The sequence below is a fragment of the Boleophthalmus pectinirostris genome, unplaced genomic scaffold (genome assembly GCF_026225935.1).
Source record: "Boleophthalmus pectinirostris isolate CB_2022bp ecotype Guang Dong unplaced genomic scaffold, ASM2622593v1 HiC_scaffold_14, whole genome shotgun sequence".
In the NCBI taxonomy this organism is placed as follows: Eukaryota; Metazoa; Chordata; class Actinopteri; order Gobiiformes; family Gobiidae; genus Boleophthalmus; species Boleophthalmus pectinirostris.
The window spans coordinates 26,541,214-26,564,948 of record NW_026571047.1 but is presented as its reverse complement, the minus strand read 5'-3'; the positions used below and the strand labels follow the sequence as shown (position 1 = coordinate 26,564,948).

Genomic DNA, 23,735 nt, shown 5'->3' with positions numbered 1-23,735 from the left:
CGCTCCACAAAACGTGTTGTCTGAGATCGCGATTTTCGGTCCAAAACGATAGATCGTTCAGCCCTACCAGGTGTGTTTCTGGTGAGGTAACAACATTCTAACATGGCATAAATCTCACAGGAATCCATATTGCATTTAATTTAGGACTTTTAAAAGCACTGTACCTGATTTTTACTATCTTACTACTAATCATAGATCATTTGAACCAGTTTGCAATGGTCCAAAATTATTCCTCACTTACCTTATGCATTAAAAGCATCCGAATTATTCACAGTGATGGGTTTCTAAGTGTTTTTGAAAGCAGAGTTTTGCAGTCACAGAAATGTTAACAACAATTAATATACTTATTGTGCACTTCCTGATTAAATAAAATGATTTTGAACTAAATGCAGACAGTAAACAGCGGGTTTATTTTGACCTCAAGAGCTGTTTATACAATATATCTGGACTAGAGCTGTTTAAGTGCGCTTAAGAAGACCACGACATGATACTGTGAATGATGACAATGACAATGCACAGTATAGCGTTGAGAAGAGGCGGCAAATTCACCATGGCAACACTTGAAAGGAGCAACCAAGGATATCAGACTTGAGCTGTGGACCTTCTGAAAAACTTTGTCATCAGAATGTTCAAAATTATGCCATGGAATCTCAATGGAGAACTGATTCAGCTAATTCAAATGGTTTTAAGTCTTCATAACAAAAAAAAAATATCATTTGAATTTCCTGGCAATACTTTTTCAAATCTCAAAATCTCTAATCTCTAAAATGAATGTTCAGAACGGTCTTGGGTTTAGTTGATTAATAGAAATTGGTATCAGGAGATGGATGTTAGTGTTAAATAGATAATTGTTAAGAAATTACATGACAAGACCCAGGTGAATAGATGCTTGATTAGAAGTTTACTCATCAAGATGCTTCACTTCACATGCGAAGTTTCACAAGAGACGATACGGATATATGAGAGTACAAATGGGCGTGCCTATAGGAATACAGGAGTTCTAAGTAGAGCAGATATATTTTAAGAGAGACTTGAGGGTCCTCATCAGACTCTGGAGGAACTAGAGAGTGCAAGGATCAATTACGTCTGTTTTACGCTACGTTCAGACTGCAGCCTGAAGTGACCCAAATCTGATTTTTTCTACCCCGTGTGACTTCTGTCTGATCTTTTAATGACAGTCTGAACGACACAGATCCGACTTTTTCAAATGAGACTGTGGGAAATATTATGTGTTGGTCATGCTAATTCACCTAATATTATGGACTTTGGAATGACAACAGGGTGGAAAACACGTATGACTATCTATAGGTCTATATAACATGTTTTTTCTGTACTGGAGTGCCTTAAAGAACATGTTTTTTCTGGACTTTGAGATGCCACGAAGCAGAAAAACTGACATATGTGGACCCCGTGGCATGTTCCCACCCATGATAAGGTGCACTGGGTCAGCAGTATTGTTCATTTTCTTGCTGTATATGCTAAATCAACAAGTTAATGTTTTGTCAAGATGTAGTATAAAGCTACCCCTGATTTTGAGTTGGTCAGAGACGTCGTTCCGGGGTGGCAGTTGTACTTGGTAATCAACTTGAATCTCTCTCAATGGAAATGCTGAAATAAAGTGGCCTGTTCTCTCGGATTCTCCATCTCCTGTGCTTCTTTTTAGGACACGCATTGAACCTTCCGAAAAAACCCACAAGACCCAGGCCACTTGGATATGTGCTCCTAAAACCGATACATATCCGATCTTTTGACATGCGACTTCAGACTGAACCGGCCAGGTCGCGTTCATCCCACCTACAGGTCAGGCTCAGCGTCTTGTCAATGGAAGGAAAATGAGGCTATCGAGTGAATTAATATTTGGGGAGATCGCTGTTTTCATGCCAGATTGGAGGGGTGTTATCAGAACTGGGCGGTTTTTCAAAATGATTGCCAAAGAAATGTCCGAGCGCAGCTACAGGCGGTCCTGGCTCCAGTGTCAACAAAAAATAAAGAGCCTACGAGCCAAATACAAGGAGGCCAAAGACTCAAACAAACGAATCGGCTGTGGACGTGTAACCTGTCCATTTTACGAAGAAGTGGACCATATTTTGGAGACAAGGCCAGTGTTTAGTGCTATTTCAGTAAACACTGAGCACGCTCGCTGTGTGTGACATCGTTGTGTCCTCCAATGCGCATGCGGGACACTTTTGGGGAGTTTAAAGTTCACACTGGAGATCACTTACAAGTCGCATTTAATGGGAAATGTGAACAGTCTCACAAAAGAATCGAGCATTAATTGAACAGTCTGAATGTCGCCTAAGTTGAACATAAATAAGTCCACTCAGAGGGCTGACTGTGACTTTTATCGTACATAGAGAACAATAATTCAGTCATGCTTTCAGAAATGATCAAGTTCCATATTTGGGAATTTACCTTTTAGATATTTTATTGCAAAACTGCAGTGTAATCAGTTGTTGGTTTTCAGATTCTAGCTGTGTGATGTGATCATTTCTATTATGGACCAGACCCAAGTCCATGCTACTGTATATTACAACAAAAATCTGCAGTTGAACGATATTGATTTAGCTGTCTTCCATCTGTATTAAATAATATTGGCCTGTAAAATTCTGTGATGCCGTCTGAAACCCAACAATGGACAGCTGAAACGAATGTTGTTCAACTGCAGATTTGTGTTATATTAAAACAGAATGGACTTGGGTTGAGTCAATATTAGAAATGATCAGGTTCCATATTTGGGAATTTACCTTTTGGATATTTTATGGCAAAACTACACTGTAATCAATAGGAAAAATAGCTCTTGGGAATATGTCATCATCACATTCTAGCATCTGAAAACCTCCAATTATGCAATATATCTATGTTGTTGGTTTTCAGACTCTAGACGTGTGATGTGTTGATGTCATGCCTGTTGATTGTACTTTACCATGAAATATTGGAAAGGTAAATTCCCAAATATGGAACCTGATCATTTCTATTACTGACTAGATCCAAGACCGCACTACAAGGGATGTAACAATAACAGAAATATCTTGATATCGTATCGTCAAAGTTTTCACAATAATATCGTGGACCATCCCAGAATATTAAATCGCAAGCGGCTTTGATTAAATTAAGAGTTAGACAGAGGGAACTACATAGACCATGATCCTTTGCTCCATTTAGTGTAGACTACAGGAAGAAATAACAGTTCTAAGCACTTTTAAGTCTTAGTTCTTTGGATTAAGTTTTGTCAAGGCATTTTAAGAGGAAAAAGTGGCATATTAACAGTTTTGTAAGCCACAAAATATCACAATAAATATCGTACCGTGAGATGTATATCGTGAAACTATCGTACAGAGAGATTTGGATATCATTAAATCTCTAATCTTGAGCCTCCCTACCATATTGTGATCTTTCCCACCATATCGCAATAAATATCGTACCGTGAGGTTCACACCGTGACGATATCGTTTCATGATACCTGGATATTTCATGATAGTGTATATTACAACAAAAATCTGCAGTCAGATTTGTGTTATATTAAAACAGAATAGGTTTGGGTTTAGTCAATAATAGAAATGATCGGGTTCCATATTTGGGAATTCACCTTTTGGATATTTTATGGCAAAGTACAGTGTAATCAATTCCTGGGTTTCAGGTCACATCACAGTATTGTATTGTCCAATATTATTTAATACAGATGGGGGCAGCTAATATGAATGTTGTTCAGCTGCAGATTTGTGTTGAAATACAGAATGTGCTTGGGTTTAGTCGATAATATTGTAGAAATGATCAGGTTCCATTTTGATTATAAGTTTGCTGATTTACCTTTTGGATATTTCATGCCAAAGTACAGCATAATCAGTAGGGAAAATGGGATTTGAAAAGCACCAACTGAGCATAATAATATATCTGTTTACAAAAATAAAAACTTTTGCACGAGCCACATTTCTGTATTTGTTCAGATTCAGCATTTGAAAGAGTCTTTAAACTGTGCTCTGATTTCACTTCATTGATTTTCAGTGGTTTTCATGCGCTAAAACCATTTTGGATTTTCATATTTTGTGATATTCCGTGATTAATCAGAGTTTCCAGGATGTTGCGAGGTTTAAATGGTCGATTGATACTTCAACATTCCCTGGGTGTGTGATGCCAACTGAAAGCACTGCTCTGTTAGAAGCTCGGTTACTCAATTTAGGCTTAATCTGAGCTTTATTTTAACTCTTCTCCCTATTAGGAACAACCCTTACATATATTCCTAGTTCTACCCTTAGAGCATAATTGCATAAAAGAAAACGGACTTCCACAAATGATTATAAATGATTGTCACACTCATGAACTTAATTGAAACACAGACATATTTGGTATCTCTGGAAACCTTAGACTCTGAACAATTCATTTATGGATGTTTAAATATGATTCAACTCATTTACAGGTATTCAACAGCTCACTGAATATGAGAGTTTACCTGGTCAGGTGCAAATTCAAAAACAAAAAACTATATTCAGCATCTGATATACACATGTTCTGAGTACTATATTCATAAAAAAAAATGTAAAAAAATATATTTGTCAAAGTATTTAAACAGATTTCATGTCACCAGATACAGTATAGCCAAGTGTACACCTGTTTTTACCTGTTGTACACCTGTGTGGACCTATTTCGTTTTTTCCATTTAACTTATTCAACTCATTAACTTCGGAAAAAATCGGCGAAAACATATCCTGACCCTCAAGTGACACCATGAAAACATATTTAACAGGGATGAGAAGACAGGCGGAGAGAGACGGAGATAAAAGAGACAAACGAAAATCTCCCGAAAGCTAAGACGAGGAAATATGACGAAGCGTATGTAGCGCTTGGCTTCACTGTGACTACGGTGGGAGACGAGGAAAGACCCGTGTGCTTACTGCGTCTAAAAATGTTGGCAGCGGACAGCATGAAGCCCAATAAATTAAGGCGTCACTTAAATACATTACACCCCGATCACTCTGATAAGCCGCTTGAGTTTTTTCAGCGAAAACGTGCCGAATATTGCCGACAATCATCCCGCTTTGTGACTGCTACTTCAGTAAACCAGCGAGCGTTGTTGGCGTCATATAAGGTGGCAGTGTTACGCAGAGGTGTACTTATAACAATTTTATAGACAAATGATACTATTTATAGTCACGCGGGGGGGCGGGGGCGAGATGTTTTATTCTTCCTAGGGGGGCATGACAGAAAATAATTGAGAAGCACTGGCCTAGTATGGGTTGGAGTGGCCCCCACCTATCGCAGCCTCTGTTTACATGTGAAAAACCAAGCAGTTTCTAATGGTCATCAAATCACGTCTTTAGTGATACAGCGGAGGTGTCAAAACACGTCATTAAGGATACGGGGGGGTCGTCAAATGTCGTCTTCATGGGGGAAAGAGTTAACACAATCTGACCGGAAAGAGATCACTTGGATGGAACTACGACAAGTGAGATCATTTCTGTGCTGAAACACACCCACCGTTTTGTTGAAAATCAAACTCCTCAGTCAAACAGGACCATGAACACTATTATTTTGTGTTTTTTATTGAGATTTTAAACTATTTTAAAACCTTTTTGGCATTGCTTTGCTTACGTGTGCATTGTCTCATCGTGGTAACTTCTAAATATTCCGTCTTAAACATACAGGCAGAAACCCCCAGCGTGATGACACCACAAAGTATGAATAAGTTACATCCAAGCAATGTTACAGAACCGAAGCTCTGCAACTTTTTTGACCTAAGAAATGTCCCTATAGACCTCAGTTTTGTTGTGTTTTATTTCATTTTTCTTTGGGGGGGGAAAAGTTGCTCCACCTCCCACATGCACTGTAAGCCGATATTGTTACAGTGGCTTTTTTGGGGGTTATTTGTTGAAAAGTCTTCTTCCCTGTTGGAGTCCAGTTTGGCAACAGCAATTTCCAGCAGTTGTCCACTTAACTGCTTCATGGATTTTATTGCCTGGAGACCTGCCTGAGGACCCGCCTGACAGGGAGTCGAGATAAAAGTAAAGGCAGATAAGTCAATCAAACAGTAAATGTACACAATGGAAAAACTTGTAGGACACATATGATACAAAATTCACTGTTTTGAGCTTTATCCATACTGCCCTTCGAAGACAGAACGTCGTAACATCATGTCTGACCAAAAGTTCACGTTATTTTGTTTGTATTTGAGACCTCCTTTATCATGTGAATAAATATTGTGAAAAATATTGAGCTAAACGTTGCCCTTTGACTCTTATTTGTCAGTTCCTGAGCTCTGCTTTTGTATCATGAGCCAAAAATAAGGAGTCGTGCAAAGGCAAAAGGCAGAAACTGTGTATGTTCTGTTTATGATTTAAGTCATAAATATATTTTATTTCAAAATCCAACCTTTCTTCTTTTTGTTGTGGCCTTGGCATAGGATCTCAAATCATTCAATAAATCTACTTTTGTATTTAATTATACTTCAATTACTTTCAATGTGAACATATTTTGTGTATTTATTCATACTGTACACACTATACTGCAAAGTCACTTGTCTAATGCAAAGGTCTTCTGTGTCATTTCAAACAAACATCACAATGATTCGACCTTGGTGAGGTGTTCTTCTAATGGATAATGTCAGTTTCTGCGTTTTGCCTTTGCACTTTGGACTTCTTATTTTTGTCTCATGATACAAAGGCAGAGCACAGAAACTGACAAATAAGAGTTAAGGGTCCATTTTGAGCTCAGTATTTTTCGCATATAAATATTTCTTCATTATAGCAACTAGTTGTCAAAATTTGGGAGCCTCAGCTTTATACTTTATACTTATATACTCAACTTTTACTGGACAAAACAGAAACTTTGAAGTCATTTTTCTCAGTTTCACACTCAGGGGAGTTAAGATCTTTTGTCTTTGTAGAGCAGCATTGTGTAATGTTATAATAATGTCCCATAATCAAAAACATACCTGTGTGTTTTGTTTAATTCACAAGTGTTTCATTAGTCATCTTCTTTGAGCACTCGAGAATGCTCAGTTTACATTTTGCCTGTATTGTTGCATCACAGGTAAAGATTTAGACTTCTCCGGCGCAGTTTTTAAATCCATAAACCACAGATCACCAAACTTTTTGTTATGTAGAAACAGAGGGACCCAAAATGCAGGACTGCAGTTGAAGTTCTTTATTAACAAACAAAAGAAAGATCCAAAAATAAAAAAAAATTGAAACTAAGGGCCTGTTTACATGAGAACACTTGCGGGTAAAAACAACAAAATATTTTATTGGAAGTGAATTTCGTTTAGATGGTGACGGCGTTTTCTGAAATCTGAAACAACCCTCCAGAGTGGAAAAGTTGAATACACTCCGCCATAGTGTTTCCGTCTACACTGCCCAAGACGCAAAACTCTGGTCAGATCTGCTCACGCCGCGTACACGTTTACGTCACACACATACAGTACACAAAAACCTGGCATGCATACTCAGTCGAATTCCACACACTTTGCTTCACCGTATGCACGCAGATTTCCTCCCAAAAAACTCTTGTCTAAACGTGGAATAAAAAGTGGAGACGCGACGCCGCTTTTGCGTCTTCTGTTCAGACCGTCATCATATAAACGTAGCCTAAACTGCCATGACAAGAGACTAGCGAAACAGTTAAAATGTCTAAAATAAAACACCAAGGGCACACTAGATTAAAGCAAAAAGATACACCAAAATAAGCAAAAACGACTACAAAACATGAACCGTGACCCTTTTTCTGTGGTTAAATTGTGTTCACAGTAAAGACATGGCTTCTCCCCTTTCCCTTCCCTCACTTTGCCTTTGTTCAGTCTCATCTGTGCTCTTTTCATCTTCTGTCAGAACAATATAATACTCAACTCTCAACATGATTTATGGCATATAATTGTGCACTGTGTAGTATAGTATTTCTGACGTGCACCTGCCTGGGCACCTGCCTGCTTTCCTCCTCTGTTGGTCCTTCGTTGTGATTGCCGTTCTCATTTGATTTGTTTTGATGAGTGGAGGTGGTGTTTAAGAGCTCCTGGTTGCTGTGTACTTCAGACTGCTGCTTTTCTAAGCTGTCATAACTTGTTTGATGTTATAAAGGTTAGGTAATATACTTCTTTGTGGCTTTTATAATGGCTCATATTATGCAGTTTTCTGATGTTATGTTTTTTTCCTCATCGAAAACATACCTGGAGTTGTTTTTTTTCTTGCATTCACACATCTAAAAATAAACACGTAAAGTTCTTCTCTCAAGCAGAAAACACAACCTTGTGATTTCATGTGGTAATACAGGAAGTGCTTCACTATGTTTCTAAACACCATAGACCTTCACTAGAATTTTTTGATAATTTCAGCTCTGGAATTGGCAATCTCTGCTGAACTAAAGGTAAAAGATATTTGTTAACTTGAAAACTACCTCTACATGTCATCACAAGGTGCAACAGAGCATTTTGAACTTTGGAGGTGTAGACAGAATCGTTTCTTTTTTTTTTTTTTTCATATATATTTTATTTAATTTTTGATTTTTTTTTTTAATATTGTGGTCTTACGGCCACACAAAAATGCCACAAAATATACAAGTGTACAAATGCCACATTTAAACCCCCTCCTCCCCATTCCCAAACCCCAATTCAACCTCCCCACACCCACACCCACCCTTAACAGACGCTGAAAAGAAAAAGGAAAAAATAAATAAATAAATAATAATAATAATAATGATAATAATATTGACCAGAAAATAATAATAAAAAATAAAATAACATAATTACATTAATATATACAAATGACATACATTTACATACATACACATAAACGCACACACTCAAACACTCACCCATAACAAATACATTCAAAAATATATAAATAAATTAAGAAAAAAAATAAATAAAATAAAATAAAAATAATAATAATAATAATAATAAAAAAAATAATAATAATAATAATAATAATAATAATAAAAAAAAATGTATAAATTACATATTTAAATATATGTGTACAGGTGTCCATATTTTCCAGAACATATCTTGTTTGCCATTTCGTTCATAAGTCAATTTATTCAAGGGAATGGTTGATGATAACTGAGTTAACCATAAGTCCAGTGTAGGTAAATGCGGGGTTGCCCACTTTAAAAGAACACATTTTCTTGCCAAAGACATCATAATCATTAACATAGACTGGGTAACATTATCAAAAAGTTTGTCAGGACAAGAATCGTTTCTAATGATGAGATGTTGACCCTGTGATTCCCAGGAGTATGATTATTACAGTGTTTTGAATGAACATTACATCAGACTATAAGTGGCTCCGGAGTAGAAGTCTCAGCAGCCAAAAAATGTGCAATGAAGAAGAAAAGAACATATATAAGTCACACCAGACTATAACTCACACTTTTTGGGGGGAATGTATTTTATAAAATCAGAGACCAGGAACTGACATTTCATCTTAAAAGTCAAGTTCTAGTAATAACAATAGAACAGAGAACAACAGACTGTTAACGTCACATATGAACAGTTCTTCAGATAAACTATAACATAAACAGCAGAACAGAACAAGTTTAACAAACTCTCCATCTCACTCCAAATCACTAAATCCATTAAATTCTTCATCCTCTGTGTCACTTCAGAGCAACTCCACGACCCTAAACAGAGCGCCGCTTCCTCTTCTGTGTCGCTGTCGTCAGACTCAGCATCAGTTCCAGTTAGAATTATTCCGGCCTTTCTGAATCCCGACAGGATGGTTTCGGTTGTCTTTATGTTTGTTTAACTGTTAAATATTCAGTGTTACAGAAGTAATGGTGCGATCGACTGACATGATACAGACAGGACAGAGGCTCTTTCTGCAGGAGACATGCGCAGTAGAGAGAAGTGACAGTGGTACAGGAGGAACAGGAGCAGCAGATACTGACACACAAGACTAGAGACTCTCTCGACTGTCAGCGTGAAAATTTTAACATAGAAGTTGCACCAGAATATAAGTCGCAGGATCAACCAAACTGTGAATAAAGTGCAACTTACAGTCTGAAATATATTGAAAGTAAAGCTCAAAACTTAATATGATTCCTATTAATTTGTAACCTTAGTTTAATCCCACTTTGGTCCTCATTTAGATTTAGTTTGGTCCTGTTTGAAGCCTGGTTTAGTTCTAGATTTAGTCCTGTTGACGTGAATGCGCAAGGACTGTTAGAAAATGGACAACCAGACACTGATTAATACTAAAAATAGTCTAAAGAAATCAGTACTCACATAGTAAAATCACACAAAATCGCCAAAATGGACCTTCCCTGAAGAGTTTTAAGTGTGAGCTTGGACTGGAGCAACACTAAATGAAACAGTTTCATCATATTTAGTTAATATAAGTTGTAATATAATTGAGTTTGACATTCTAGTGTTTTGACAAGAACACAGTCTCAGTGACACGTATGATCCCCCTATTACGTCACATTATAGAACTCCCTTTAGCTCCTTTCTGTGTTTAGTCTCTTTTTGCTCCGGAGCTCCCACCCACGCGTAGATTTCATGTCCACACATTATGACGGCTTCTCTAATGAGACAGGCCTCCCTTTGTAGCAGCGGCAGCAGCAGCAGCAGCACCAGCACCAGCCTGTTCCACCCCCTCACACTTCTCCGCCCCTCACAGCTCACTTCCTCTCGGCGCTAAACACATTTGGACGAGCTAATTGCCCCGGGGACAGCGGTGTGAGGCTGGTTAACCACTGACGCTGTCCTGCTCCGTACCGACTCGCAAACCCTGACGTAGCGCGCGGCCTAATTGGCAGAAGAAGTGGACAAAAGGGCTTGATGGGGGCTGGGTTCACGCTTGAGTGAGAACTGAGGGTCTTGAAGGTAGCTGGGGGTCTGTCACCTGCTCGTTTCCATGGAGATGTCATTGTTCTGCTTCGAATGTTCCACAGTATGACGTTAAACAGCTCTACTTTGCATTTGTAGCTCAAAAATACCTTGAAAAACAGGCATTCTGACTAGGGATGCGCATTTGATTAAATTTTCTTAATCGATCGTCGGGAGAATTAACGATCGATTATCGATTAATCATTAACGTTTTTATATTATCATCATCATTATTATTACGATCTGCACTACTAATCTGCATAAATAAATTCAACTTTACGACATATAAACCGTAACCACTCTAGAGCCACATCAGCCCGTTGGAGATTATAATGTGTTTAATGCAGCTTTGCTCAACTCTCACAGAAACGAAACTGGCTAATTTTCATAAACTAAGCAAAGGAAAAAAAACAGCTCTTGTGCTCTGATGCGGCTCGACTCAGGTTAGTGTGACCATATTTGCGTTTGTCAAAACCAGGACACCGTACGGGGGGAGGGAGGTGGGGACTCGTCATCGACATTTGCGCTACTCTCACCTGTCAAAACTTTATCATGTTTTCGGTGTCCTGATGAGCTTTTTCCCACTGGACACGGAAACATATGTGCTGCTTTGTACACATGGTCTCCCACTTGTCTCGACCGGGATGGAAAGTGCGGAATTTCTTGTACAAGTCATCGTTAAATACGCATTTGCGCTTCAGCACGTTGCAGACTGACCGACTGTTTGTGTCTCGCTTCTTCTGAGCGCAGAGAGACACATGTCTGTTTGGTCACGCTACACACAGCAACCTACGTTATATCGATTAAAATGAATGTAATCGATGAAATTCTTAATGATCAATTATCAATTAATCGACTAATCATGCGCATCCTAATTCTGTGAGTGGGGTCGCCTCTCCACAGTTCTGACCTGTAGCTTGGTCTAGTTAAGGTTACACTGAAATTAATCATCATATCACCGTATCGGAAAGAAGTTGCATCCAGACACGTTGTTTCTAGCTACGTAGTTGTAGTTACACTGTTTCCCGTTTGTTTATGGTTTGTTTAAACTGTTTTCAGCAAAAGCGTCACATGACCGATGTCACGAACCCAGCGAATCAGGAAGGAGCAAGTCACACTGACATGGACCAATAAGGACACATCTAGAGCTCCTACGTCAGCGTATCAACGTTTTCAGGCGTCCACACAGTGCCGGATCTCAGATGAATTCGTGGGAGCTGGCGGCGTCAGATCGTTCCGTCTCTGGAGCCGTTTTCCGTCGGATTAGTGTGAACGAACACTGCATCCACAACGAAAACGACTCGAATACGTACTGGTGTGGACGAGGCCTTAGTCTCCATGAAGATAGGAACGTTTAATACCATACTGTGAAACATTTCAGGCAATAACATCTCCATGGTGATGGCAAAAGTTACACAAAAAATAAACAAGCAAGTCAATTAGAAGAACAAAAAAAAAAAAAAAACCTAACATTTTGGAATAGAAAAATTGCAAATAAAATCAATAAAAGACAGAGGACCACACAATTCTTATGCCGTGTTAAAAGCCAGTGACTAAAAGTGTGTTTTTAAACGAGACTTAAAATAATTAGTCTCATTAGACAGTTTGGGGCCAACTACAGAAAAGGCCTGGTTTATTTGTTTATTTATTTCATTCATAAAGCATTAAAAGACATCGACAGTGTCACAACATCAGACATACAAGAAATGAATGAAAAGGAGCAGAAAGAAAAGAATCTTATGTCACCCCAGGGTCATTCCGGCTTTTGAGTCTCATTTTTGGGACGACAAGTTGAAGCTGTGTGTAGGGAATTGCCAATCTCGACTGAACAAAAGTCAGAAAGTAGGTGTTAACTTAAAAACTACCATTTAATGACATCACAAAGTGGAACAGCATTTTGAGCTTTGGAGATGTACACAGACTAATAATAAAGGTTTGCTCAAACATGTGTGAACGAAACAAAACACAACTCAAGATATGTTTTTGATGAAGTAACAAGTCCTAAGAGTCAGTTTTGTGTAATATAAGTCCTTTATTTCCAAAAATGTTTTCTGGATACTCCTGAAGGCGACATAGCTTTATGTTGATGTTCGCTTCAGATCCTGCAGAATATGATACTGTTCTTGCACTCAGCACTTTGAAACCTGCTTTATACAAAAAAATGCGTTGACATTTTGCAGAGACAACAGCTGTGGCTCTCTGTACAGTCAGCTAAACACGATGAGTGGAGATAGTGTACTGTATCTTTGCACTGTGGACGCTCCCTGCTCTTTAGACCTCCTCCTCTGGGTCTGCTGACTCACGGTACACGGACCACATCATTAACACAACATGAAGAGCGATCAGCGAACAGCTTTGGTTTCCCTTGAAGTTCCACTGCGTAACTTTTCGGGTAGAGGGTCCAGAGATGTTATTACTTTGTTTAAAATGGTTCACAGTGTGGCGTTAAACTTGTCCGTCTATCATTTATTCAATTATGGCTGTTTCTGACTAGATCTGACCGGGGAAAGCAAGTATATCACCGTGGAGACAAAAATATAGGCAGGATCTCCATCAGAAAGTTACATAATGCAGCTTTTTGTAGACCAGGGATTAAATATGGTAGCTAAATGTCAACAGTGTCGTAAATCATTTGCTAAATCAAATTAACCCTGAATTTGGCACATCACTTCATCTTAAAGGTGCACTATGTAGCCTTTTGGGTGTTGGTCTGTCATCTGCTTGTTTCTATGGAGATGTCATTGTTCTGCCTGGAATGTTCCACAGTATTAAAGGCATTAAACAGCTCTACTTTACATTTATTCAATTACAGGTGGTTTTATAGCTCCAAAAATACCTAGAAAAACAAGCATTCTGACTGTGAGCAGTGTCGCCTCTCCACAAATCTGACCTGTAAATTGGGCCCCATCCACACTACTTGTACGTATTTGAGTCATTTTCGTTGTGGGTGCAGTGTTCGATCACACTAATCTGATGGAAAACGGCTCCAGAGATGAAACGATTTGATGCCGCCAGCTCGTATCTGACCTGGCACTGTGTGGACGCCTGAAAACGCTGATACGCTGACGTAGGAGCTCTAGTTGCCGTCCTTATTGGACCACGTCACTCAGATTTGCGTCTTCCGGATTCGCTGGGTTCGGTCATGTGATGCTGTTGTGGAAAACAGTTTAAACAAACCATAGACAATCAGGAAACAGCGTAACTAGAACTACTTACACAGGACAGACTCACCATCAGCAGAACACCCCTCTGTCACAGAAAGAACACACATATTCCACTGAGTTGTCTCGTTTTTAATCTGACAGAGGCTGAACCGCGTCAGGGTACAAGAAGCGAACTGTTTTTTGAGTTCTGAGTTTATGCAAATGAGCCATGTGGTTTCAAGTTTTGTTTCTGTAAAACGTAAACAAATATGCGCAAAGCTGTGTGGATAGAGAAGGCTTGCAGACACACAAATGACATGTCTGGATGCAAATCGCTTCCGATATGGTGATTAATTTCACTGTAAACGTAACCTTGGTCTGGTTTGGTCTCCATGAAGATAGAAAGGTTTAATACCAGACTGCGAAACATTCCAGACAAAGCAATAACATCTCCGTGGAGAAAAGCAGACAAGTTACACGGTGAAAAGAGCTTTAAAGAGCCTGATTTATGTCCCTGTTCCTGATTTAATTTCCATGATGTATTTGAACAGATTGTGTCTTGTTCCTATCCTGGCTCACTCCAGCGTGATATGTGCGTTACTCTGAATTTAGAAATAAATTGCTGCCGAAAACTGAATTTCCTTCTGGATCAATAAAGTATTTACCTACGTATCCATGTATATATTTAAATCTGAAATGTCTCTCGCTGAAAGAGATAAAAAAAAAAAAAGCACGTGTACTTGAATAATTACACTATTTATACTACCACAGATGCCCTTCCACAACCTAAATATTAGTTTCAGTTTTTGGCTACTTTTTGCAACTCGTCTAAATCCTGAATGTGCAATAATTAAAATGTTCAAGCGGTCCGACATGCCCGTTTTTCAGGTTGTGTTTTCCGTCCTCGGAGCTGCTCATAGTGGGACATTATCAGTAACCCAGTGGCCTCCTCTTGTCTTTTCTTTATGGCAGAGTGGCTAATGTGCTGAGAGCTCCCCGGACTCTATAGTGCCGTTCTGTTTATATTCTTAATCCCCCGTCGCTACTAAACGTGGACAAGATTAAGACTCTGCTTTTAAAGGTGTCCCGGGAGAGCGGTAAAAATGATTGTACTGAGGTCACACGGGCCACGGTAAAAACACATGCTGCTGTCAGTTCGGATGAGGAGCTGAAAGTCTTGGGGCTTTTATTTAAGGAATTTTATTTATTGGGAATCTTAAAGGTGCACTATGTAACTTTCTTGTTTTGGGTTTCGTCACCTGTTTGTGTCTTGCTTGTTTCTTGCTCTACATGGAATGTTCCGCGGTATGACATTAAGCAGCTTTACCTTACGTTTATTAAATTACAGGTGGTTTTACTGCATGGGGAAAAGCATTTGACGGACCCTGCACCAGAAAAGTTACACAATGTACCTTTAAGCTCTGCTGTGTTAAAAAATAGTTATAGTAGTAATAGTGTGTTAATATTTTGCTTAAGTAGTACTAGTAGTAGTAGTAGTAGTTTAGTAGTAGTAGCAGAATTAGTAGTAGTAGTAGTAGCAGTAGCAGTAATGGCGTAAGTGGTAGTTCGTAGTGTTGTGTACTTGAGACCTGACCACCTTTGGACTCGGTTTGTCTCGGTCTTGAAGGCACTTGGACTCGGACTTGTCTCGGTTTTGAACACGCTTGGACTCGGTCTTGTCTCGGTTTGAAGGCGTTTGGAATCGGTCTTGAAGGCACTTGGACTCGGTCTTGTCTCGGTTTTGAAGACGCTTGGACTTGGTCTTGTCTCGGTCTTGAAGGCATTTGGAATCGCTCTTAAAGGCGCTTGGACTCGGTCTTGTCTCGGTCTTGAAGGCGTTTGGAATCAGTCTTGTCTCGGTTTTGAAGACGCTTGGACTCGGTCTTGTCTCGGTCTTGAAGGCGTTTGGAATCGCTCTTAAAGGCGCTTGGACTCGGTCTTGTCTCGGTCTTGAAGGCGTTTGGAATCGGTCTTGAAGGCACTTGGACTCGGTCTTGTCTCGGTTTTGAAGACGCTTGGACTTGGTCTTGTCTCGGTCTTGAAGGCGTTTGGAATCGGTCTTGAAGGCGCTTGGACTCGGTCTTGTCTCGGTCTTGAAGGCGTTTGGAATCGGTCTTGAAGGCACTTGGACTCGGTCTTGTCTCGGTTTTGAAGACGCTTGGACTTGGTCTTGTCTCGGTCTTGAAGGCGTTTGGAATCGCTCTTAAAGGCGCTTGGACTCGGTCTTGTCTCGGTCTTGAAGGCGTTTGGAATCAGTCTTGAAGGCACTTGGACTCGGACTTGTCTCGGTTTTGAAGGCGCTTGGACTCGGTCTTGTCTCGGTTTTGAAGACGCTTGGACTCGGTCTTGTCTCGGTTTGAAGGCGTTTTGAATCGGTCTTGAAGGCGCTTGGACTCGGTCTTGTCTCGGTTTTGAAGACGCTTGGACTCTGTCTTGTCTCGGTCTTAATGCTGATTGGACTCGGTCTTGTCTCAGCCTCGAGGTCTGACACTCAACGGATGATAAAACGGAAATAGATTTATAAAAACATTGATTTATATGCTATAAATAAAATAAAAATAAAATAACTGTAAAATACAAATAAATGTGAAAAATTACAAAAATGACTTTGATTTGGTCTCGATGGGCCATGGTCTCGTTCTTCCTTTTAAAGTCTTGGTCTTGTCTCAGTCCAGACCCTCAGAGTTCTTGGTCTTGTCCTGGTCTCTGGACCTTGTGGTTTCGAACAGATCTTGGTCTCGATTAGTGCAGTCTTGACTAGTAGTTGGTAGTCATAGTTAGCAGCAAGTAGAAGTAGTTAAATCCCCCTTTAAAGAAAAAAAAACTTAAAAATTCATATAGCAGAAATAGTATAAGTATATTAAGTTGTTTTAAAGCTCCTCCTATATTCTGTACCAAATTCAGAGTGTGTAATTTAAGCCTACATTCAACACTATTCCATGTGTATGAAAATATTGTATATGAATGAAAACTGATATTTGCTTTATTTAATCCTTTATCTGTGTAATAATGTTAACATATACACACACTTGAGGACATATCAGTATTTCTTAATCCAATTCTCCCCTCACACTCACAGGACCCCGGTGGCTGTAATCACATGTTGTCATCTGTATCTGAGCGTTTCCCTTTAAACGGCGATAACATCGGATTTGAGTATCACCATTTTGTATCAGCGTCATTATCACTTCAACAGGAAGGACACGAACCAAACTCACACACGAGCTGAGTCTGTTACAGCCATGATCCAAGCGTGATACTGCTCGAAGACCACAACACGCACACTGGTGGAAGTAGTAGTAGTTAGTAATAGCTGTAGTTGTAGTAGTTACAGGTGGTAGTAGTTGTTGCAGTAGTTGTAATAGTAATAGTTTGTAGTAGTAGTAGTAGTAGTATTAGTAGTAGTAGTTAGTAGTTGTAGTAGTCGTAGTTGGTGGTAGCTAGTAGTAGTTAGTAGTAGTGGTAGTAGTAGTTAGTAGTCGTAGTAGTTAGTAGTCATAGTAGTTAGTAGTAGTATTAGTAGTAGGTAGTAGTAGCTAGTAGTAGTAGTAGTAGCTAGTAGTAGTAGTAGTTAGTAGTAGCTAGTAGTAGTAGTATTAGTATTAGTAGTTAGTAGTTGTAGTAGTCGTAGTTGGTGGTAGCTAGTAGTAGTTAGTAGTAGTGGTAGTAGTAGTTAGTAGTCGTAGTAGTTAGTAGTCATAGTAGTTAGTAGTAGTAGCAGTAGTAGTTAGCAGTCATAGTAGTTAGTAGTAGTAGTAGTAGTAGTAGTAGTAGATAGTAGTAGTAGTTAGTAGTAGTAGTAGTTAGTAATACTTAGTAGTAGTAGTAGTAGTAGTAGCAGTAGTATCTGGTAGTAGTAGTGCTTAGTAGTAGTGGTAGTATTAGAAGTAGTTGTTGTAGCAGTAGTTTTAGTTGTGGTAGTAGTAGTAGTAGTCGTAGGTAGTAGTAGTAGTAGTAGTAGCAGTAGTTAGTAGTAGTAGTAGTAGTAGTAGTAGTAGTAGTAGTAGTAGTTAGTAGTTGTAGTAGTCATAGTTGGTGGTAGCTAGTAGTAGTTAGTAGTAGTAATAGTTAGTAGTAGTAGTAGTTAGTAGTAGTAGTAGTAGTAGTAGTAGTTAGTAGTAGGTAGTAGTTAGTAGTAGTAGTTAGTAGTAGTAGTTAGTAGTAATAGTAGTAGTAGTAGCTAGTAGTAGTAGTAGTTAGTAGTAGTTAGTAGTAGTAGTAGCTAGTAGTAGTAGTAGTAGTAGTTAGTAGTAGTAGTTAGTAGTAGTAGTAGTAGTAGTAGTAGTAGTAGTTAGTAGTAGTTAGTTGTAGTACTTAGTAGTAGTAATTTTCAAGTGTCAATTTGATACATTTGATTATTTTGATTTTGAATATGAACATTTTAAGACGGGCTAAGTGACAGAGAGAAGGCTGACAGTTTTTCAATGTAAAGTCAACTGGAGCCAGAGTCGATGGAGCCGGGAGAGCTCCCGTGGTCACTTCCTATTTGGAAAACAGCGACTAGTGGGTCAGCTATGTCCATTTATATAAACAGTCTATGGGGGGGATTGATTTGTTTACGTCTAACGATGACGACATGTTTTGCTATGGTGCAGTTTGTCTATTGACTTTGTCACAGTGAACAGACAATGGAGCTGAACGATTTAGAAAAAAATATCTTAGTTGCAATTTCTTTTTAAAGCTTCATTGTGTCACTTTTCTGGTGGAGGGTCTGTCAAATGCTTTTCTTCATGGAGATATTGCTTTATGGGGTTATTGCTTTGTCTCGAATGTTTCACAATATAGCATTAAATCTTTCTGTCTTCATGGAGACCTAACTAGACCAAGTTACAGGTCAAATCTGTGGAGAGGCGACCCCACTCACTGTCAGAATGCCTGTTTTTCTAGGTATTTTTGAGCTATAAATCCACTTGTAATTGAATAAATGTAAAGTAGAGCTGTTTAATGTCACACTGTGGAACATTCAAGGCACAAAAGTTACACGATGCACCTTTAAACAAGCTTTGCCATTGATATTAAATTTGTGATTCATGTGTTAATTCTAGGATTATCTTCAAAGTTCACATTTGTCCTGAATTAATTGACAAAAAGACTAAAACAACAGGGTTAAGACTTTTACGGAGAATAAGACTGGATATTTTCTTGTTTGTGGAGGAAATTAGGGTACTTCAAATTGTGATTAATCTTGCCGCCATAAAAGACAATAAACAATGAGAAAAAATTAACAAGATATTATGTTTTAATTGCAGTAGTAATAGCAGGAAATTAATCTTTCCCTTTTGCCATTTATCCTGTTTTAATTGCTTTGTTTTTAAGGAGTCTGTATTAAAGTTGCACTCTGCTACTTTTCCAATGGAGATCGACCAGCTTCTCGTCTCCATGGCGATGTTGTTATATCTTCAATGCCAAGTCACACGTTCAGATCTGTGGAGAGGGGATGCAAGTGTTTTGTTTTTTTTTTTTTTTATAATCACTGTTGGGCAAGTTACTTTAAAACTGTAATGTGTTATTTGTGACTTGTTACTGTCATTTCAAAGTAAATCATTACATTACAATATTATTGTATTTAAAATGTAAAATATTACACGACTATTGCAGCACTTTAAGTCACTCTCATCAAAATAACTGTGAAGATGCTGAACTTTTGCGCCGTAACAGAGGACTAAACCAGGTCTAAAACAGGACTAAACCAGGTCTAAACCAGGACTAAACTAGAAATAAAACAGGACTAAACCAGGTCTAAACCAGGATTGAACCAGGACTAAACTAGAAATAAACCGGGACTTAACTAGGTCTAAACCAGAACTGAACCAGGACTAAACCAGGACAACACCAGGACTGAACCAGGACTGAACCAGGACTAAACCAGGTCTAAACCAGGACTAAACTAGAAATAAAACAGGACTAAACCAGGTCTAAACCAGGATTGAACCAGGACTAAACTAGAAATAAACCGGGACTTAACTAGGTCTAAACCAGAACTGAACCAGGACTAAACCAGGACTGAACCAGGACTAAACCAGGACTGAACCAGAACTAAATCAGGTCTACACCAGGACTGAACCAGGTCTAAACCAGGACTAAACCAGAACTGAACCAGGACTAAACCAGGACTGAACCAGGACTAAACCAGGACTGAACCAGAACTAAACCAGATTTAAACCAGGACTAAACCAGGTCTAAACCAGGTCTAAACCAGGACCAAACCAGGACTATTCTTGGACTAGAACTTGGAATCTAGGACCACCCCTGAGCGAACCCCCGAGCGTGATCGGGCGTCAGCTGCGTTTAGCTCCGTGGAGTGGGGAGTTCTGCGCCGGTCCTTTCGCTCGCGATCACGGTCTACGTGGGCGTTTCACCGCTGCTGATATCACGGTGATTTTAGCGAATTTGTAAAAAAGAAAAACGAAAAACCCACCACTTCAATCCAGGTTAAAAAAAAAAAAAAACATTTTAACGTGCGATACTCACATTTGTACCAAGTAAAATATTACCATTTTTTCCCTGTAATGCCACATTACTGCGTTACAGCAAAGAGCAACGCATTAGAGCAGGAGTGTCAAACTCATTTTGGTCCGGGGGCCGTATCCAACCAACTTTGATCCAAAAGGGGCCGGATCAGAAAACTCATGTCATATAAACCTCAAAAATAACAATAAGTTCAAATATTTGTGCAGAGAAATGCAAATCTATTACAGAAATCTTTTTTAAATGATGAACTCTTTCTTTTACAAAATATTATAATATTATGAACAACCTGAAACTTTAAGAAAAATACAATTTCAACACAATGTTTTAACATGAACTTGTTTAACATGAACTTGTATGTAAATAGGAATAAGTAAATTTTTGTTGTAAAATCCTGCACTCGGCTCCACTTTTCTCATTTTGGACATTTTGCTGATGAGGGTGTCACGGTCAACAGTCAAATCGTCCTTTAAGAGCGTTTGGAAAGAGACAAGTTTTCATTTGTGCTGCTCTGGTGGGAGGGGCCACGGACAGAGACGCTGGAGATGCTGATATGATAACACAGCAGAAAATTAACAATATTTTAATAGAAAATATGATTAAAATATTTTAGTAGAAAATTAGCCGAGGGCCAGATTAAAGGTCTTGGAGGTCCGGATCTGGCCCCTGGGCCGCATGTTTGACACCTGTGCATTAGAGTAATCTGTTACTTTTATAGCGCGTTACTCCCAACACTGCTTATAATAATACAAGTAATTAGGCAAAAATGTATATGTTTAATGCCATATTGTGGAACATTCCAGACAAAGCAATAACTTCTACAAGCAGAAAGAATCCAGAAATATAACCTTTAGACCATTCAGCTTACCCAGTGCATTTATGATTGACAAGTGTATTGACATTTGCTTTTTATTTTCTATTGTAGGAAATCTAAACCCACTGAATATGTCATTCTTTATTTCATTGCATTTCCCTTAAAGGTCATTTATTACGCAAAAAAAACGCTGTTACTTTTGCAAAAACAGATCTGGAGTTGTGTTTTGTGTGTGTGTTTTCATCTTTTTTATTAGTCTGTCTACGTCTCCAAAAGCTCAAAATGGTCCGTCCTCAGATCGGCAATTCCAGGGCTGAAATGATCCAAATGATTCTAGTGAAGCTGTGTGGAGTTTAAAAACACAGTGGAGTACTTCCTGTATTACCATGTGACATCACAAGGTGTTTTTTAGTTTGAGAAGTTTGTGTGTTAAATATGTGTGAATGAAACAAAACACAACTGCAGGTCTGTTTGTGATGAGGAAACAACATTATAACAGAGATCAGAAAATGGCGTAGTCCTTTAAATCCGTGTATCATTCGTTCATTCTTTTTTCAAAATAAAACCAAGAATAAGAAAAAAAAAAAAAAAAAAACTATTTTCTTCACTGTTTGTCCCAAAACTAAAATGAAAAAAAAAAACAAACAAAAACAGATAACAATTGATTTTTTTCAATTTTCGATTTTGTGTTTAAATTAATAATGGAAAAAAAACAGATGACGGCCGTTTCTCGTTTTTGTAACTTAAACTGTGAATCCGGACTTTTGCGCCGCATCTGGACTGAACCAAGACTAAACCAGGACTAAACCAGGACTAAAAAAGGGCTAAAACAGGACTGACCACGACTGAACCAGCACTAAACCGGGACTAAAACAGGACTAAAATAGGTTTAAACCAAAACTGAGCAAGGACTAAACCAGGTCTACCAGGACTAAACCAGGATTAAACCAGTCTCAGTCCCAGTCTGGTCCGGTCTCAATCCTGATCACCCGACAGTTTACGCGGGCGCATCTCCAGGTCTGTCCCGACACTCCAGGTTCAGTCCTGGTTTAGGACTGAGAACGGGACTGAGACCAGGACTGAGACCGGGACCCGGCCAGGACCAGACCAGGACTGAGACCACTGAGACCAGGACTGAGACTAGAACCAGACCGGGTCTGACACTGGTTTAAACCTGGTTTAGACCTGGTTTAGTCCTTTTTTAGTCCTGCTTTAGTCCTGGTTCATTTCTGGTTTATTTCTGGTTCAGTTCTGGTTTAGTCCTGGTTCAGTTCTGGTTTATTTCTGGTTCAGTTCTGGTTTAGCCCTGTTTTAGTCTTGGTTCAGTCCTGGCTCAGTCCATATGTGGCGCAAAAGTCCGGCATGGCAGTTTAAGTCACGGAAGCGAGAAACGGCTGTTATCCTGTTTTTGTTTTGTTTTTTGTTTTTTTTTCCCATTATTCATTTAAAAACAAAATCAGAAACTGAAAAAATGAATCGTTATCTGTGTTTTCATTTTGGTTTTGGAGACAAATAATAGTTGTTAGAAGAAAATAGTTGTTTTTCCGTTCACTTATTTTTGGTTTTATTTTGAAAAACAAATGAACGAATGACACACAGATTTCTTTAAATATGACAGACAGTTTGCAGCTTTTGTGTTCTTCAGTTTTATAAGCCGTTTTCTTCTGTTTTCATAATAACTTACAGAGCATCAGATCTGTCTTTAATTAGGCATTAAGTTGATTGTGATTCTCATTTACAAACTTAGATTATGTGACAAGATATTCACACCAAACACAAGCTGGTAAAGTTCTTATCTTTTTATTTGACATTTTAAGTCGGCAGAAGTTTTAGAAAAGTAGATTGTCAAGTTGCAATAAAAGTTGTGAGTTCTTTTCTCATATTGATCATTCTGACATCTTGTATAATGTTTCCTCAGAATCTATTTTCTCTATACACTGCTGGGTTCAGCTGTTGTTTTTAGCCTCATTTGAACTGCTTCACTTTGTCAGTACAGCAGTAGAGGGCGCTAATGAGGCACACAGCTATTAATGATTACTTTATTTTCCATGTGTGCTATGAAGTATTACTGCCAATTCCTGATAGTTGTAGTAGCAGTAATAGTAGTAGTAGTAATGTTAGCAGTTAGTAGTAGGTGGCAGTAGCAGCAGTAGTAACAGTAGTATATGGTAGCAGTAGTAGCAGTAATAGTAGCAGTAATAGTAGTAGTAATGTTAGTAGTTATTATAGATAATAGTAGGTGGTAGTATATAGAAGTAGTAGTGGTACCAGTAGTAGCAGTAGTAGTACTAGTTAGTTAGGTAGTTAGTAGTAGGTGGTAGTAGTAGTAGTATATAGCAGCAGGAGTAGTACTAATTAGTTAGGTAGCTTATTAGTAGTAGGTAGTAGTAGTAGAAGTATATACAAGTAGAAGTAGTAGTTGCCACAGTAGCAGTAGTACAGTGCGTTGTTTTTTTGTAGTAGTAGTTACTAGCACTGCATATAGAAGTAGTAGTAGTAGCAG

At 38.7% G+C, this 23,735-nt stretch overlaps 1 protein-coding gene across 1 annotated transcript in view; it reads left to right on the top strand.

Moving 5' to 3' along the window:
• The window catches only part of dock1 (dedicator of cytokinesis 1), a 708,121-nt gene that overhangs the window by 489,531 nt on the left and 194,855 nt on the right, over window positions 1–23,735 (top strand). The window lies entirely within an intron of this gene.